The sequence below is a fragment of the Brachyhypopomus gauderio genome, chromosome 16, assembly GCF_052324685.1.
Source record: "Brachyhypopomus gauderio isolate BG-103 chromosome 16, BGAUD_0.2, whole genome shotgun sequence".
Classification (NCBI taxonomy): Eukaryota; Metazoa; Chordata; class Actinopteri; order Gymnotiformes; family Hypopomidae; genus Brachyhypopomus; species Brachyhypopomus gauderio.
Window position 1 is genome coordinate 21,145,909 of NC_135226.1, and position 5,513 is coordinate 21,151,421.

The following is a 5,513-nucleotide window of genomic DNA, read 5'->3' on the forward strand; positions in this document are numbered from 1 at the left end:
CCAATTAGTGTCTTTCATCAAATCTGTATTTTAAATCTTTGTGTTTTGACCTTGTTGTTGGGCATTAAGTTTGTGTTTGTGTGTGTCATGGTGTATACATTTATGTTTGTGTCCCTACCCTTGCTCACCATGACTGTAGTTGCAATATTCACTGTGAGCAGCGTGCACAGGTCTGACTGCTATACTAGCAAATAACTGGCTCAATATCCACGTTTGCTCACTCACCAAAGAGTCCGATAGCATGTGTGTCGTATTTTCTCTTGTGGCTCAACGAATCACACATCCATATGCAAACATGAATAATGTCTGGGACTAACACATTTCAGTTACTAAAACTAAGAAAAACTGTTGAAAAACAATACGCTCCATAGCTGCTCACATGTCTCAAAGCCAGCCTACTATTAATGAACTTCCTAGATGTAATGCTTGTTGAAGGCAGCAGTGGCGCAAATGCAATTGAATGAATATTTAATAAAAAGGAAACAGCAAAACGCTACACTACAACAAAGGAGACAAAGTGGGATAGCATTCAGTACGAGAGAATTAGATAAGGACAAGTACAGGATCATAACAACATAAGACTGAAGGAAGAAGAGAGAATCATAATAGGACCTAGGGAAACAGCGACTAAAGGGAGAGAGATAAGAGAAACAAAACCTGACTACGGACGAATGACTTAACCAGACTACAACCGAACACAACGAGGGTAAACAAACAAATAAGCAAACTAGACTACAGAGGAATACAACTAGAGTATAACATAAGCTAAAGGGAAACTGTGATGGGGTCAAAGATCTCGCCCATCACCTGGACTGTGTGTTTGTATATGCATATGTGTAAGAGGAATAACTCACTAGAGGTTCTTTGTCCTCAGGGGAGGAGGGCCGTCTTCCAGGGCTTCCCTGGTGCTGGCCGGTAGAGCCCACGGTTGTCGGCAGAAGGGGGGGGAGGCGGGTCCTACTGAACCTGTAGGAGGAGGACAGGAATAGTTGTAAATATGTTGAATATGATGTATAGCAAAACAATAGCGTACAGTTATGGTTTGTATGTGTAGAGCGTGTTTCGACAGCAATGTATGTAGTCCCACTCCAATATAGGTGGTAGGATCTAACAAGGTTGGGGGCGGGGCTACTCGTTTAAATGTCGGGCATAGGATCTTTTCAGGAAGAGAATTTCCCGGGGGGTAGTGTAGCGAGTGTGGCCAGACACGCCGCTAAGCTATTTAGTGCGCAGTTTTACTAACATTTTATTCGGTCCAAGGGGTTATGTTTACGTGTGTGATGCACAAATAAAGCAAATCACGGATGAAGTCTTTCGATGGAGTCAAGTCTGATCTTTACGGTCGAAACCCTGGCCTCTTCAATATATGCATTATTGTGAAGCCGCATCCACCCCTCCAAGGCATCTCCACTGAAACTAACACCAATACAAAATGATAAACGAGACAGACTGCGTAGCAGAAGGGTAGAAAAGCAGGAAGAAAGCATAAGCTAACAGTAACAACTTGAGGTAAAACAGAGAACATGAATCAGGCAAATAGATAAACAGAGAATACTACGGATCAGAAAAGCAAGGAAAGACTCGTACAAAAACTGACAAGGGTCGACACGGCAGGGGAAACTAAATACACAAAAACATGGAAGTAAATGAGACACAGGTGGAAACACTGAGGATGGGGGCATGGAAGACAGAAGGGAAACCAAGGAAATGGGGAAGCTGGGCTGGACAAGGGAGGAGGGTGGAGCTGGACGTGACACTAGACATGCGCAACAGCGGGTCCTTTTTTGACCAATAGAAATTTCTAGTGGAATTTTTTATGTTTTCGGAAACAAAATTACAAAAGAACCAAGTAAGCAATTTACAACATTGCAAGACTTTTACTAGTAGGTTACCAAATCAAATTTATAAATGGCGAATCAGATGGAAAGTGTAATCACAATACACAGGAAGTGCTTGCTGCTAATCTTTGTGTCAATCAAACTAGTGGAGTTTGTGGAAGGCAGTAAAGCTAAACTATGTTTTCAGCCAGTTGGCATGCTTTTGTTTTTCTTCTTCTAAATTTACTATTTATGAATATAGATTTAATATAGAATATATAATATAATATAGACTTATAGAATATAACAGATTTTTCACAACAAATTATTTAATGTTGGAAACAACCTGTGTAAGCAGAACAGAGTCTGTCAATCTCCAAACTGTTAGTAAGCACAGTGGAGTTCTGTTAACTCCTCCTCTTCAACAGAGCACCTCCAGAACAGTATAAATACATTAGACAAATGACCATTTGACCAATAACCACTCTGACTGTTTTTCTCTTTTCTTTTCTTGCTATCCAGTTTTCTAGTGAAACCCATATCAATTTGTGAGTGCTGTCTTCAGTGAGACTGCTCGGGGTCAGTTGTATTCTTTACTCTTTTTTATTCTGTCTTTGTATTTCCTGGTTGCAGAAATGCAGAGCTCAGGTGTTAACAGCAGCTTAAGCAATAACATGCAATCAAATTTTTCTGTATTTATGAATATTGTGGTTCAAACACTAGTGAGCATCTTTCTCTATGTGAACTGTTTGATGATTTACACGTTTCTGAAGAAGGAGGTGTTCAGGGAAGATACTCGTTACATTTTGTTTGCACAAACCTTATTTGTAGACTCTGTTTTAATGGTGTTGAGTGATACAATGTCAATTTTAAATATCCGGGTTTACCCTATCCACTTAATTGCTTGTATATTTCTGTGTACAGTTACAACTAATCTCACAATTTGTACTCCGCTGACTCTGGTGGCAATGTGTCTGGAGCGCTACGTTGCTATATGCATGCCTTTAAGACACGCTGACATCTCCACCAGCAGGACCAGATTCCTTGGACTTCTTACAATATGGGGCATCAGTTCCATAATTCCACTGTTCACCTTAGTAGCCTATATATCTGTTCTTCCTCCTGGTGCTCTGTTGTCCTATGCTGTGTGCACTGTGGATTTAATGTTAGAGAAAGACTGGCAGGCACAATCACGTTCAACCATTTTTCAGCTTTTTTTTCTCATTATGATCATCATCATTGCCTTTACCTACGTTAAGATAATGATTGCAGCCAGAGCTGCCTCATCTGAGAATAAAAAATCAACCCACAGGAGTCTCAGAACTGTGGTTCTTCATGTCATTCAGCTGTTTCTATGTTTAATACAGTTTTTAAACCCTTATATAGAAATGGTTGTTTTAAAAATAGATGTTTTGGCATATGTTTATTTAAGACATGCCAACTTTATTATCTTCATAATTGCCCCACGTTGTCTAAGTCCATTAATTTATGGACTCAGAGATGAAAAGTTTTTCCATGTTTTAAAACAACATGCTATATGTGGTCTTGACAGTCTTTTCTCAACATTGTTCAAAGCTGATCACTTTAAAATATGTCCGAACCAAACTCAAAACACTTAAAATTATTGCACTTTTCATATTTTCCCAGTGTGCTTTAATTTCTCCACAGTGGGAATCAGTACATCAGTGTTTATAAGTGTGATTTAATTACATTAGTTTTATCATGTAATCAGTATATCAGTGTTTTATATTTTCATCATGTTTGGCATGGATGTTTAAATGATCTATTCTCTGGTTTTTGACTAAGATATGAAACTGGGTTTTATTCAATTCACATTCAATGACGGCATGCGTTTTGTGTGTAATTATTAGAGAAATCACAAGAAAATAATTTTCAAATTGGAATGATTCAAATTGGAATTTTTGGAGTGCAGATTAATTTATAGATTATGAATCAACAAACATTCTGAACATTTCATACAAAAATAGAATGTCACTTGTTTGAAACTCCCTCACCTGTTCCTAACCTGTTTGGCTAATCCACATTAAACACACTTCTTTACCACAAGGTATTTCATTTGATGCTCTTTGGAACATGAAGCTTCACCCCAGCTGACATGTCATGTATGATTTGAACTTATGACTTATGACTGATTCTAGCATATTTGGGTATTTCTTTAGTGCTGATGTAACCATGCAAAATGCACATCTGCCTAACAATGTTTCAATGTTATGATTACTGGTGTTTTTAACATCCTGAATACAACAAAGGGGGGTGCAGAGTAGAGTTATTATGGGTGCCATCCACATAACAGTGAAAGTGTAGGCTATGTTTGCAAATGATTTGACCAAGGGGCAACATATAAATAATGAAGAGATGTGAACCAAGGCACACCTCGAGTAACTGAATCTGCTGGATTTGTCTAACAAGGAAAACAAAATGTGATATATTGGAGATAGCACATGAACAATGTAGTCTCGGTACTGTGCAAAGTACGAAAACCCGATTGAAAAGGTTCATAAAAGATATAACCAGACAGATAGACATACAATTTAAGAAGAATGACAATGAACAAATATAGATGTTAAAGTCCCCAAGTTCAATCAATGCTGAAATCAATGCTGAACATGTAGAACTGAGGATCTCACTGAACTTAGATATAAAATTATCAGTGAGGGTTGTAGGTGGCTGATAGATCAGTAAAAATATTACTGGTGGGGACAATGCAACTGTAAGTGCCATGAACTTAAATTACTTTACATCACCAAAGCTATCATGATGACTAACACTAAAAGCGCTGTTGTAAACAATGGCTAGACCACCACCTTTCCCCTGGGCCCCTATAGTTATAACCACCAAGGGTCAAAAGATTAAGATGGAAGAAATCCCCAGGTTCTTGCCAGGTGTCAGTAAAAAAAAAAGCATGCTGAATTTATTCTGGACAGTAGAGGGTTTTTCATCCACCGAGTTTTTGCGCATTTTGAAAATGCGCATGAAAAAAGCTAGATGGAAAAAGTCCAAAATTCGGAAAAAGCCCCAAATATCGCAAAAAGATTTTTACGCTAGGAGGAGGTAGAAAAGTTAGATTATCGCATCGCCAAAATTTGGAAAAACTGGATGGAAAAAGGTTTTCCGCATAAACGATGACGTATCATAGCTCAAGTCATGTGGTTCTGTACAGGATCGCGATGTAAAGATGGCAAATGCATACAAAAACAGTTCTGGAGAGAGCAAAAATTGAATTTAACTTCTCCATGTATAGAAAAGAAAAAGAAAAAAATGTTTCAAAACCTCAACGTGCAAAAATGCGTAACTGCCAGATGGACGTAAAACCACTATTGTTTGGAGTCCTCTCACGTGATCTAAAGTTTATTCGCAGAACTGTAATGAATGGAAACAAGGCTTAATTCGCATTTTTTTCTGCCGAAACTTGGAAATTGCGCATTATTTTTTCGAAAGGTTTGGATGGAAACCCGGCTAATGATGTCATTACAAAAGGAGTAATGCAAAATTACATTTGTTGGACAGAACAAAGTCACTTTGTTGTGGAATACGAAGATCATTGAGGTTTAGCCGTTGGGTACGTGAAAGGGGTCAGATTGTCAGTCCAGATTGCCAGAATAATCCGAGGCTCCTAGAATTTTGTGAGCGATGAATATATCATGGATGGCATGTAATGCAGTGTGACATTGCATT

The 5,513-nt window shown here is 38.4% G+C and overlaps 1 pseudogene; it reads left to right on the forward strand.

Annotated features, from left to right (window-relative positions):
- Positions 1 to 2,452: 2,452 nt before the first annotated feature.
- LOC143477423 (odorant receptor 131-2 pseudogene) lies at positions 2,453 to 3,436 on the forward strand (annotated as a pseudogene).
- The last annotated feature ends 2,077 nt before the right edge of the window (positions 3,437 to 5,513 follow it).